The 14379-nt window shown below is 34.8% G+C and overlaps 1 protein-coding gene across 4 annotated transcripts in view; it reads right to left on the bottom strand.

Annotated features, from left to right (window-relative positions):
* FRS2 (fibroblast growth factor receptor substrate 2) overlaps nt 1-14379 on the bottom strand; it is a 106505-nt gene that overhangs the window by 34752 nt on the left and 57374 nt on the right. The window contains exon 2 of one of the 4 annotated variants that reach the window (XM_081822053.1): nt 10908-10954. The exons of the other annotated variants lie outside the window; for them this stretch is intronic. The gene's annotated coding sequence lies outside the window, so the exon portion shown is untranslated. The remainder of the gene's footprint in view (nt 1-10907; nt 10955-14379) is intronic. 4 annotated transcript variants of the gene reach the window in all.

The raw sequence follows: 14379 nt of genomic DNA, 5'->3' as shown, positions 1-14379 counted from the left end.
AAAAAAAAAAAAAAATACCCCCAAATCTTGTAGTCATCCTTGACACCTCACTCTCTCACGTTCCAATCTATTAATCCTTTCAGATCTATCTTCAAAATATATCCCAATTTCAACCACTGCCTACCATCCCTACCACTAATTCTCTGGCTCAAGTTACCATCATTTGTCTGAATTTTTGCAAAAGGCTTCTAATTAATCTCTGCCTCTGCTCTTGTCCTGCTCCAGTCTTTTCTCAACAGAGAAACCAGATTAATCCTATCAAAAAGTGTTACTGAATTTTTTTAATGATAAAAAATCATGACTCACACACAAAGTAAAATAAATATATGTCCAAGATATTATTTAAGTCATTCACTAATAAGGGAGTCATTAAAATGTTACAACTGGTTCAAAGAAAAATTCCAAGACCCACACACACACAAAGAATAGGGAATTCCGGTGTGAATTTACAAATAGATGTAAAATGGGTATATTCACAGGGCAATAATCAACTGTATTCCGCTGGACACAACTGACTTGCACCCCTATGAATGAGAATTGTTTACGTTTTTAGCAGTTTTCTACAGATTACAGAATTGTAAAGTAACTCAAAGAAAATGAGACAGAGATAAAACCCGATGGATAAGCAAGATAAAAACATGCTCATCATTTTTTGCCCATCTCAAAGTTGTTCACAACTTTTCCCGACAAAACCTTGCATGTCTCCTTCTATTCCCCTATAAGTAAAAAATTAAAGACTTTTTAATGGCCTGGACTACAAGATCCCACATATTTTAGTATTGTTTCCTGCCCTTCCTTCCCGCTCCACTACTGATCTCATGTACTAATTCTCCCCCCGACCCCAATCTGTTCAACCACACTGGCCTCCTGGCTGTTTCTGAAAGACACTAAGCATGTTCCTACTTCAGGCCTTTACAACTGCTGTCCTATCTGAAACTGTCTTCCTACAGTTACCTTTGCTCCCTCACTTGCTTCTGGTCTTTACTCACAGATCAATTTATGAGAGGACTTTCCTGAGCACCTTATATGAAGTAGGTAAACCCCTGTGTCACAATGGTACTCCCTTTTTTCCCTTATACTGCTATATTATTCTCAAATGACTTCTTATTACCAACTAGCATGCTACATATTGACTCATTTTTGGATTCCCTGTTGCTATCCTTCATAGACACCACAAAATATAAACTCCATAGGAGGGCAAAGACTTTGTTTTCTTCACTGCTATATCCCCAGTGTCCAAACAGTGCCAGACTGACATACTAAATGCTCAATAAGTTTCAGTTGAATGAATAAATAGGTACTAGGTAATGTTTCACAATCACAACATACTTACCGATAAATTTTGCCCCTGAATTTCTTCAATATAAAAACATATCAATAAAACTACAACCAAATAATCATATATTTTTACTAATTAACATGTTACTTAATCGTTATTTATCAAGATTACATTTTAAAATGGAGCTCAAAATTTATTACTTAGAGTGGTCTGAACCCTGACAGTTATTTCATGGAAAATGCTTTAAAATTTAGCATACGGTGTCACAAAATTTCTCTCAGAAGCCGTGTTATCCCTGGGCTGTCAAAGTGAGCAAGTATACTCACAAGACTTAGGTGGCACCAGATGTCCTCCTTCTCATACTACATAGATTCAAAGACTCATTTGGATTGCAGCTGTAGCAGATGTGATGATACCTGAAGAGTCTAACTGGGCAACTCAATTGCCTCAAAAATCATTATCCAAGCTGTACTATTTCCACCAAGCTATGTCACTCTTTGAAGTTCTACAGTCTTGGCACAGACCTAGGTGAAGATGAATAGACTTCTGAGGACTGAGACTACTATTTATGTTGGATTTCTGATCCTAAACCTTTCCCTAAGCTCTACAAGATGCTTTTAACCTTAAAAGATGCCTAGTAAATTAGTATTTTCTTTGAATAACACCTGAATTACCTGCCATATGCAATTTCAATACCAGTATCTTTGGTCTAATTATTTGGTATTTCTTTGGTCTTGTTATTTGGTAGATATTTCTGCTAAAAGAGGAATACGATTATGTAAGTGGAAAGCGTTAAGTTTGGAATATCACAGGCTACTGAAATGATTTAGCTATTAATATTAGCTTCTTCAAATATTTTCTTTATACTAGCTGACTCAAAAATCTGCTTAAAAATTCAAAGGACAAAAGAGCTCCTCTTTTTCTTCCATCTACAAATAAACAAAAGTAAAGTTAACAAAATAAGGGTCTGTTCCTCTTGTTGACAGGGTTGCAACTGCTTAAGATTAGGTTTGTTAGCATGCACATTTTCAGTTTTTAATTAAAACGCTACAAATTAGTATGTCTATTTTGTCAAAACTAAGTATGCTACTAGGGGAAAATATCCAGTACATCGTCCCCATCCCCAGCCCCCCCAACAAGAAAATAGGTGGGTTGGAGGCAATAAACGCTGTTTTCCTAATATATGGCCCCAGTGACACTTGTTTTAGTAATAAAAAGATAACCAGATCACCATTCAAGGGCCTAAGGCAAATTTATTCTGAAAAATAGGGAAATAAATTACTTACTGTTTGAAACCAGTACTCTCTTTAAATTATTAAAAATGTGTTAAGATCAAACTAATGTAACATTGTGTGTTAACTACACTCAAATAAAAAAATTAATTAAAAATGTGGTAAGATTGAGACGCCTGGGCAGCTCAGTTGGTTAGGTGACAGACTCTTGATTTCGGTTCAAGTCATGATCTCAGGGTTGAGGGATGGAGCCCTGCATAGGGCTCTGCGCTCAGCAGAAAATCTGCTTGAGATTCTTTCCCTCTCCCTCCACCTCTGCCCCCCCACCCCCAGCTTCTGCACGCCCGTGGGCACACTCTCTCTCAAATAAATAAATCTTTACCTAAAAACTATGGTTAAGATTATATCAAAGAATAAGAAAGGGCTTTTAAGTAACAAATTATACATTCAAAGGTATGGTCAATATTTTTTAATAAAAAGTTTATTGAAGATAAAAAATTTAAAATGATACTAAAAAGGACATAAGATCAATAAATACAACTTTCTACCATTTGTGAGTAGGCCAAAAGCTGGCATCAAATACAACATAATAAATGTTGGGCCTGTTTATAAGAACCAATTATGCAACACCCTCAAGCAAATTGCTCTTTTACTAGACTTTTCAAAACTTGGGTTGCTCCAGGAGTAATATGTATTTAAGAGTGGAATATGAGCAAAAATCTGGTGTAAGTGTTAAGTACATGATTTCTGGGTTTAAAAACATACTTAAGGAACTCAGTGTTTTTTTTTAATAAACTTTATTTTTAAAACAGTTTCAGATTTAGAGAAAAATTGAGACTATAGTACAGAATTCCCATAGACTGACTCCACAGCTGGTGTTACAATGTTAATAACATCTTACATTAGTATGGTACATTTGCTACAATTAATAAACTAATATAGATATATAATTGTTAACTAAAATCCATACTTTATTCAAATTCCCTTAGTTTTCCCATAATATGTTTTTGTTGCAGGATCCTATTCAGGATACCATATTATTTAGTTATATCCCTTTAGGCTCCTTTTGGCTACAGTTTCTCAGATTTTCCTTGTTTCTGACGACCTTGACAGTTTTGGGGAATACTGGTCAAGTATTTTGCAGAATGTCCCTCTACTGTGATTTCTCTGGTGTTTTACTCATGATTAGATTGGGGTCATGGGTTTTGGGGAGGAAGACCACGGAGGTAAAGTGCCATTTTCATCACAGCATATCCTTTGGAACAAACTATCAATAGGACTTACCACTATTGACCTGGCTAAGGTAGTGTTTATCAGATTTCTCCACTGTAAAGTTACTCCTCCCAATCTCCTTTCATTAGTGTACTCTTTAACAGGAAGTCACTATGCACAGCCCACACTCAAGGAGTGAGGAGTTATGCTCTACCTTGTTGAAGATGGAGTATCAACATATATTATTTGGAGTTCTTTTGCATAGATTTGTCTCTTCACCATTCATTTATTTATTCAACAACTTATTTAAACCATATGGAGCCATGGGTATTTATTTTATAATTTGGGTTATAATCCAATAGTACCTTACACTTATTTTCTTGCTCAAATTTGTCCACCTTTCACCACTAGGAGTTCTTTCAGTTGGCTCCTATATCCCTCTAACATAGTCCCATCATTATGAGTTTAAGCACTTTCTTAATTTTTGACACTACAAGATGCTCTACGCTGATCTTACATATTGCTTGCCCCAGTTCTTGAATCAGCCATTTCTCCAAGGAGCCCTTGTTTCTTTTCATAGAGAGCTGTATTAGAAACCAAGATCTGGGGACCAGGTGTACTCTTGCTACTGGGATGTCACTGCTCCCAGGAGGGCCTGTTTTTAACTGAATTTTATGTTATTTTGGGATAACTTGCATAACAAAATATAGAAATACTTTCATGCATAGACTGTACTAGACCTATGGAGTTTTAAAATCAGTTAATGCAATTATAGATGCATTTAACATCATTTTAGAGATTTATTTTGAAAATAAGCTGAAAACCATAAAGGAGACTAAATCTTTTAAAATATAAAACTGGGACATGTCTTTTTTTTTTTGAAAAAGGAAAGAGGGACAAATGCATAATGTCAGAAATACAAATGAAATGTCATTATGATTTCTGTAGGTCAGCAAGCAGTTCAGGAACTTTTCGGTCTCAGGACCCCTTTACACTTTTAAAAATTATTTGAGAGAGCTTTTACCTGAGTTATTATCTATTGATATTTACCAAATTAGAAGTTAAATGTGAGAAATGTTTAAAATATTAATTTATTTAAAAGGATAAGCTTATGATGTGTTAATATAAATTACATCTATATGGAAAAAAAACTGTTTAAAAAAAACTTATTTTCCAAAAAACTTGATTAAGACAAGCGACACTATATTTCTGTAAATATCTGTAATTTCTGGCTTTCTAGAGGACAGCTAGATTCTTAAGACTGATTCTGCAATATGCTGTTTTGGTTAAAGTATATAAGCGTATGAAGAAAATCTAGCCTCACAACAGATATACAGTTGGGAAAGAGAATATTTTAATAATTATTTCAAATAACTGCTGATATTCTTGAAACTACACCTGAACTCAACAAATGGTAGTTTCCTGAAGGCTACACTATGGATTCTAAAACTGTACCAATGAACTTTTCATGTTCTATTACATTAAAATCCATTGATTTATCTTGCACTTAGAATGGATCTTTTACCCATATGTGATTTAGTATCATTACACATTGGTCATCTGGAAAATACTAATTCACTGAGTTATGCAGGTGTTCCAAATTGACACAATTCAGAATATAATATGAAGAAAAAGAAAATCACATTCTTTAATATCATTACCCACTTCACAAGAAAAGCCTTTAAGTATCTGGGAAGCTGTCAAGCTCACAGTATTAGGTACAAGTTTTCCAAAATTCTAAATCTTACTTGAAATTTTTTTTTTTTTTAAGATCGGCTACAAATACAACTGTTTTTCTTGAAGTGTTAGTCCCACTTAGTTCATTTTTGAGAAAAACAAATGTCAAATACATAAGTTCAAATAATTGAAGTTTGCCTATCCTGTTTATTCAAGGGGAAAAAAAGGAGGTGTTACAGAAAAAAGCAGCTAGTTCAGCTCACATCTCGGTTGAGCAAGCACTTTTTCTGAAGATGATGATCATGTTTCAGTACACAGGACGAGTACTCAAAGTCAAGATCTAATGAAATTAATATTTTTGGGCGCCTGGGTGGCTCAGTCCACTAAGCGTCTGCCTTCGGCTCATGTCATGATCCTGGGGTCCTGGGATCGAGTCCCGCATCGGGCTCCCTGCTCCGCAGGGACTCTGCTTATCCCTTTACCCCTCCCTCATGCTTGTGATTTCTCTCTCTCTCTCACCTTCCCTCTCTCTCAAATAAATAAAATCTTAAAAAAAAGAAATTAATATTTGTATTACTTCATCAAGGACATTTTTTTTTTAAAGCGGGGGAGGGGCAGTGGGAAAGGCTGAGCAGGGAGCCCGATGAAGGACTCGATCCCAGGGCTCTGGGATCATGACCTGAGCCGAAGGCAGACACTTAACTGACTGAGCCACCCAGGTACCCCACATCAGGTCATTCTTAAATAAAACTGGATTTAAAAAAAAAAAACTATGAATGTATGGCAATGAAAAATATAATACATCAGTTTGGTGCCACTGCCTTAATTTGTGTTAAGGTGGCAGTAGTTTTATTCACCATTGCTTTTAGAGCATCACTGCAAATGTCAACACAGTAGAAAAGAAAAAAAAAATCTTTATTATGAAAATAGTTTTGACCTCCCAGACCACCTGATCTCGGGGACCCACATAGGTCCACAGAACAGTTTGAAAACTGCTCAAAATTACATATTCCAAGAATAAGATAATATTACAATAATATCATACCAAAAAATTAGAGATTTTAGATGAAATAGATAAATTCCTAGAAAAAATTAACTTGCCTAATCTAAGAGGAAGCAAAAAATATGAATAGCCTTAAAATCTTAAAATATTCAATCAGGAGTCAAAAATCCCCCCATAAAGAAATTCTAGGCCTAGATGGCTCACAGATGAATTCTGTCAAACACACAATTAAGAAATAATTTTACACAACATATTCCAGAAAATAAAGATACCCTCTCTAACTCATTTTGAGACTTGTATAACCTTGATTCCAAGCACAGCACAACAAAAGAAAATTAGAGGCTGACGTCCTTCATGAACACTGGTACAAAAATACTAGCAAACAACGTCAAAGGTTGGTTTAACATTAGAAAAACCAAAATAATTCTCCATGTAAATAAACAAAAGAAGAAAAAAATGTATCAATATTAATAGTTTCAGAGAAGACAAATCTTTTCAGAGGTTTCTCTCAACAGAAAAGTAAGCTTTAAGGCTGTTTTGGGAGATCCAAGTAGCCGAAAAGGGACTAGCTTCCTGGCCTCAAGGAAAAATGAAGCTGCAGTAACCCAGAAAGAGGAAGCCTCTGCAAGAATAAGGTGCTACCAGGATCACTTTTTCTAAAAGAAAAAAATGAGGGTCAAAATCCTAACCAAGATTTTCTTTTATGTTTCATATTAAATGTGGTCATGCTTGGTGTGCCCTCACACATCTGTTCCAACAGTCTAACAAACTTCTTGTAACAATCAATTTGTAAGACAAAGGTGGCCTATAGTGCTGCCCCCAACTTACTACGAGTCATCTGCACTGAAGGGGAGATGAATGGTACAACTGTTCTTTCACTAGTTCAGAATACCTGGGTATACTCCCCTTTTCCCCTATCTTACTGCTGCTCACACAAGGGCTCCCTACCTAAAGGAAGCAGTACTCTTTCCACTGCCACAGATATTAAGCAAGTTCAGGAAAACCCATCTTGTCCAATTTAAAACAGACCTTAAGTTGGTTAAATCAGAAAATTAAGTGTGTGTGTGGGGGGGTGTGTACCTTAAACATTTTATTTTAGCTTACACACAAAAAAAGGAATGAATTATCCAAACTTATAAAGTTAGGAACTTTATTTAATGGATGCCCGCTGGTGGGAATTCTGTGCCATATTTATTACATAAATCTTACCTAAATGTACGTTTATTTGAAATGGATCAAGGATTTCCATTTCTGGCAACATGGTAGGTTAGATACCCAGACTGGATCTATTGCCTAAATCTAGAATGCTGTATAAATATTTCTTTAGTATTTTTAAATTTCCTAATTTGGCACAAATGTACACAGAAGCTCTGGAAGGTGGCTCTTGACTTTCAGGTCACCTCACAACACTACTTTGAAAACTACAGTGCTGGTGCTGGAGACAGACTGTATACCCTGAGACTCTCCAATATGGGGAATGTAATCAAAGAACTTTGTGTGTAGCTGAAAATCCAAAAGGCCACACCTGCAAAGTAGAGCTGAATGAACGGTAAACCTACTTAGCAGAAGCTGAGAACAAGCACACTTGCCTCCTTGACCTTGGTGCTGGCAGAAGGAAGAAAAATATCTTCTGTAAGAATTTATAACAACAAGCAAGCTCTTAAATGAATTTGTAGAGAAGGAAAAAGATGAACATGGGTAAGAAACATGGAAAGTAGATTAAGAAGGCCTAATATATGTCATCAGAATTATAGAGCCCTTGTTTCCAAGACGACCATGAAAAGAAGGTACAATGGTTGTGTCAAAAGGGCTGCAGCCATATACAGCCTACTTGCTACATTAACTGCACCCAGTGCTTGCAAAGGACAAGGTCATTAAGAAGTTCATCATTGGGGACACCTGGGTGATTCAGTCGGTTAAGCGTCTGCCTTAAGCTCAGGTCATGATCCCGAAATCCTGGGATCAAGTCCCACATCAGGCTCCTTGCTCAGGAGGGACCCTGCTTCTCCCTCCGCCTGCCGCTCCCCCTGCTTGTGCTCTCTCTCTCTCTGACAAACAAGTGAATAAAATCTTAAAAAAAAAAAAAAAAAAGTTCATCACTGGAAACAGTAGAGGCATCAGACATTTCCAAAGTGAGTGTTTTCAGTGCCGATATAGTTCCCAAACTGTACGTAGAACTATACTACTGTGTGAACTGTACCATTCACAACAAGAAAATTAAGAATTATTCTCATGATGCATGGAAGGACCAAACATCCCCACCCTAATTTAGACTTAGAGATGCTGCCCCATGGACCTTTGCCAAAGTCCACATAAGAAGCTGAGTACTTAAGTTCTGAAGGAAAACTGTCCTCTGAAGGGGAAAAAAGTGTTACAGAAGGAGAAAATAAAGAAAATAATGGGCATTACTCAAAGAAATAATGGTCAAGAATTTAACATAATTATTCAAAGACATCCTCAGATTCATGAAGCCCAAAGAATCCCAAGCAGAGTCACAAATAATAAAAAATAAAGTTAAAAAAAAAAAACCTTCAATACATTCTATAAAACTAGGAACACCAAAGGAGGGGAAAAGGTTTAAAAAACAGTCAAATAAAAGATTATTTACAAAGGGAGGGCAATTTTATTTCTCAACAGCAACAGTGGCAGTCAAAACACTAAAATAATGTCTTCAAATGTGATGAGAAAACTTAGAATTCAATACACAGTGAAATTATCTTTCAAGAATGCAGATGAAATAAAGACATCTTCAAATTAAAAAAAAAAACCACTGTCGTCCACCTTCACCAAAAGACTTTCATTAAAACAAATTCTAAAGGATGTACTTCAGGTAGAAAAAAATTATTTCATATGGAAGCTCTCAGATAATGAGCCAAGAAAACAGTAAACAAATGTAAACAAAAATCAACTACCTAAAACAATAATCTGTCTAAAATTTTTTATGTATGCAAGAGATAAATATGTTAAAACTAAAATAATAGACAATGGTGTTATAGATTTCTGGAAGAAGGACAATCAGAGCATTTTAAGTTATTACATTATTCAACAATAGATTAAAGATACTGATTTAAACTCTTCCTTTTAGAAAGGACTTCTTAAAAAAGCTAGAGCAACCACTGAAAGAATAAATAACATATTAATTTACAAACAAGAGTGCATGTGTGCAAGGTAGGGGGATTGAAATGAGAAAACATGCCTACATAAAGGCTTCAAACATAACTCTAAACAAAAGATTGGAAGAATAGGAAGAAAAGGGGAGTAGGACAAATAGACCACATCAGAAATAACTCTAAATCTACCAGTATCACAACTGACTAAAATTCCAGTAAAAAATACTGTCATTCAGAACAAAAACACAATTTAACCATACCCTCTTTACAAGACACAAACTAAAATATAGGATCAATGAAAAGCTAAAGGATGAAAAATACTATTAACCAAAAGAAAGCTAGAACAGATACATTAATCCAAGAAAACAGCCAACCACAATAATAACAAAACCATAAGGCAAAAAAGTTTAGGATAAGCCTTTCATACCGACAAAAAGTTTGACTTAACAGAAAAACAATTCAAAATGTAAGTACTTAATAGCACAGACTCAAAATACATAAAACAAAAATTACCACATCTAGAGGAGAAACTGCCAAACCTACCATCAGGTGAGAGGCATTAGTATGCCTTTCTCAGCAGACAAACTGATATGGAAGTCCCAAAATAAAACCAAACCCAAATCCAAACAAAACCTAGGCAAACCATGAAAGATGTGAGTAGAACAGTTAACAAGCTCATGAACATGTATGTAGCACTATACTAAACTGATTTCACATTCTTTCCAAATGTATATGCAACATTCAGGAAAACTAGCCATATGCTAGGTCTTAAAGTTAGTCTCTACAAATTACAATATTATGGTCTCTGACCGTAATGAAATCAACTTGGAACACTATCACAAAAATTGTATTTACAAGTTAAATATTTTCAAATTAAGTATACACTTTTAAATAATTCATGAGGCAAGTAAGAGTTATTTTTTTAATGAAAACAAAAATACTGTATATCAAAACTTGTAGGAAGGAGGCTCAAATGACACTTAAAGGCAAATTTAAACACTAAAAATCCAAATTCAAGTCCTTGTAAAAGGACAGAAAAAAACAAAAACCTAAAAGTTCTGAGAAAGTAGAAAGAAATAATAAATAGCAGGACCTAAAAGGACATAAAATATTTACAACAAGATGATAAACTAGAAGTTCATTCTCTGAAAGAGTAATTAAAATTATAAACCTCTGGAAAAACTAATTGGGAAAAAGAAAAACTAAAAAAAAAAAGGAAGGAAACATGATTACAGATGTTATAGAGATTAAGCTGGTAAGAGGATACTGTGGACAATTTTATGGCAACAAATTTGAAAGTTTGGAAAGACTTTTTTAAAGTTTTTAGAAAATACAATCTATTAAAAATGAATCAAAAAGATTTAGAACTCACACTTTCCAATTTCAAAACTCACCATAAAGCTACTGTCATCAAGCATCAAATCACCAAGAGTGGTACTGGCTAGAAGAGAAATATGGATCAAATGAAACAGAATTGAGAAACCAAAAATAAATCCATGTATTTATAGTCAAAAAGGGAGCCTAGATAATTTGATGTGAGAATGGTCTCTTCAACACATGGTGCTGGGACAACTGGATTTCCAATTGCAAAATAATAAATTGGGACCTCTACCTTATACTACATACAAAAATTAACTCAAAATGGATCAAAGACCTAAATGTAAGAGCTAAAACCATAAAACTCCTAGCACACAAATCTTCATGACCTTTAGGCAAAAGTTTCTTTGATATGATACCAAAATCACAAACAACAAAAGAAAAAACAGATAAACTGGACTTCATCAAAATAAAAAACTTCTGTGCTTCAAAGGACACAGTGAAATAAAATGAAAAGACAATCCAAAGAGCTGGAGAAAGCATCTGGAATCCAGAATATATACAGAACCCTTACAACTCAACAATAAAAAGACAACTCAATTTTAAAATGGACAAAAGCTTTAAGTATATATTTTTCCAAAGAAGTTATACAAATGGCCAATAAGCACAGGAAAAGATACTCAACATCACTAGTCATTAGGAAAATGCACATCAAAACCACAGATTCCACTTCACACCCACTAGGACGGCTATAATCAAAAGGACAGACAATAACAAGTGTTGGCCAGGATATGGAGATACTAGAATCCTCTCGCACTGTTTGTGGGACTGTAAAATGGTGCAACTGCTTTGGAAAACAGTTTGGCAGATCCTAAAAAGGTTAAATATAGCGTTACCATATGAGCCCAGCAATTCTATTCCTAGATACATAACCAAAATAACTGAAAAATCTGTGCACACAAAAACTTGTATTTGGAGATTCATAGCAGTATTCATAATAACCAAAAAACAGAAACAGTCCAAATGTGTGTCAACTGATTAATGCATAAACAAAATGTGGTATATCCACACAATGTAATAATATTCTGACAAAAACGGAAAGATGTACTGATACTGACTACAATGTGAATAAACTTTGAAAGCATTACACTAAGTGAAAGATCCTAGACAAAAAAGGCCACATATTATATATTTCTATTTATAGGAAATGCCCAGAATAGGCAAATCTATAGAGAAAGTAGATAACTGGTTGTCAGGGATGGGGTAAGGGAGAATAGAGAGTGATTGCTAATGGGTACAGGGCTTCTTTTGAGGATGATGAAATGTTCTAGAATTAGATACTGGAGATGGTTATACAATTTTGGGAATATTAAAAAAAACTGAATTTTACATTTTAAAGGGGTGAATTTTATATGTGAATTATATATCAGTTTTTAAAGGGCAAATAAATCAACTGAGCATTTAAAAATAAGAAATAGAGAATCTAAACAAAAATAATTATTAAAAAAATCGAACAGTGGGGCGCCTGGGTGGCTCAGTAGGTTAAATGTCTGCCTTTGGCTCAGATCATGATCCCTGCATGGAGAACCGCTTTCTCCCTCTCTTCCCTGCTCATGCTCTCTCTCTCGCTCGCTCTCTCTCAGATAAATAGATCTTAAAAAAAAAAAATCAAACAGTTACAGTTTAAAATCTTTCCACTAAAAAAAAATTGTCAAATCCAGATAGTTTTACAGGTAAGTCCTACCAAATGGTGGAGGAACAACAAATTTTTAAAAATTTAAAAATTACAATTTTAAACAAATAATAATAGTAAAAAAGAAAAACACTTTCTAATTCATATCAAAATCCAACCAGGATAAAGGATGCCAACACCATTCAATGGAGGAAAGGACTGTGGTTTCAACAAATGGTGCTGAGATAACGAGATATCCACATGCAAAAGAATGAACTTGGACCCTTACCTTACAGTTTATTCAAAAATTAACTCAAAATAAAGTCCTAAATATAAGACCTAAAAGTATAATACTCTCAGAAAAAAGCTAGGGGTAAAGATTCATGATATTGGATTTGACAATAATTTCTTGGCTATGATACCAAAACCACAGGCAACAAAAGTAAAAACAGATAAATTGAACTACATCAAAATTAAAAACTTCTATGCATCAAAGGAAATAATTAACAGCCTGAAAAGGCAACCTATGACATAGGAGAAAATATTTACAAATCATATATCTGATAAGGGTGTTGATATCCAGAATACATAAAGAATTCCTACAACTTAGCAACAACAGTAACAACTACACAAGTAACCTGATCAATGGGCAAAGGACTTGAACAGACATTTCTCCAGAGAAAATACACAAATGGCCAACCATTATATGGAAAGATCCTCAACAACACTAGTTACTAAGGAAATGCAAATCAAAACTACAATGAGATATTACTTCACAACCATTAGGATGGTTACTATCAAAAAAAAACCAGAAAATAGGGGTGCCTGGGCGGCTTCAGTCGGTTCAGCATCTGACTCATGATTTCGGCTCAGGTCCTGATCTCAGGGTCCTGAGATGGAGCCCCAAGCCCCACAGCGGGCTCTGCTCTCAGCAGGGGGTCTGTTTCTCTCCCTATCCCTCTGCCCTCCCCCGCTTGTGTGCACACACACGCACACTCTCTTTTTCTCAAATAAATAAATCTTAAAAAAAAAAAACGGAAATAAGTGTTGGCAAGTATATGGAGAAACTGGAACCCTTCTGTACTGCTGGTGGGAACATAAATGGTGTAGCTGCTATGAAAAACAGGTTGCAGTTCCTTAAAAAATTAGAAATAGAATTACCACATTATCAGCAATACCAATTCTGGGTCTATATACAAAAGAATTTAAAGAAGCATGTAGAAGAGATATTTGTACATATATGTTTATAGCAGCATTATTCACAATAGCCAGAAGGTGGAAGCAACATACTTGTCCACTAACAGATGAGCGGATAACAAAATGTTTATACATACAATAGTATATTATTCAGCCTTAAAAAGGAAATTTCGGTACATGCTATAACATCATGCTAAGTGAAAAGCCAGACACAAAGAGATAAATACGGTATGATTTCACTTCTAGGAGGTATCTACAGTAGTCAAACTCATAAAAATAGAAAAGAATGGTGGTTGCCAGGGTGATGGGGAGGAGGAGATGAAGAGTGTCTAATGGGTATAGAGTTTCAGTTTTGCAAGGTGAAAAAGTTCTGGAGATTAGCTTCACAACCAATGTGAATATAGTTAACACTACACTAAACCATACACTTAAAAATGGGTAAGATGGTAAACTTTATAATAGGTATATTTTAACACAACTAACATTTAAAAAGATATGTTAAAAACCTGATCAGGATAATATGAGAATGGAAAATTAAAAGCCAATCTGACTCATGAACTCTAATATAAAAATCCTAAACAAAATGTAAGCAAACCAGATCCAATAATTTATAAAAAAGATAATCCATACATGACTAAATTGGGTTTATCCCAGCAATGCTTAATTAACCTAATCTGAAA

The sequence above is a fragment of the Leptonychotes weddellii genome, chromosome 5, assembly GCF_054177405.1.
Source record: "Leptonychotes weddellii isolate Sample4059 chromosome 5, ASM5417740v2, whole genome shotgun sequence".
NCBI lineage: Eukaryota > Metazoa > Chordata > Mammalia > Carnivora > Phocidae > Leptonychotes > Leptonychotes weddellii.
Note: the sequence above shows the minus strand (reverse complement) of the source record. Positions and strands in the feature narration are given on the sequence as shown.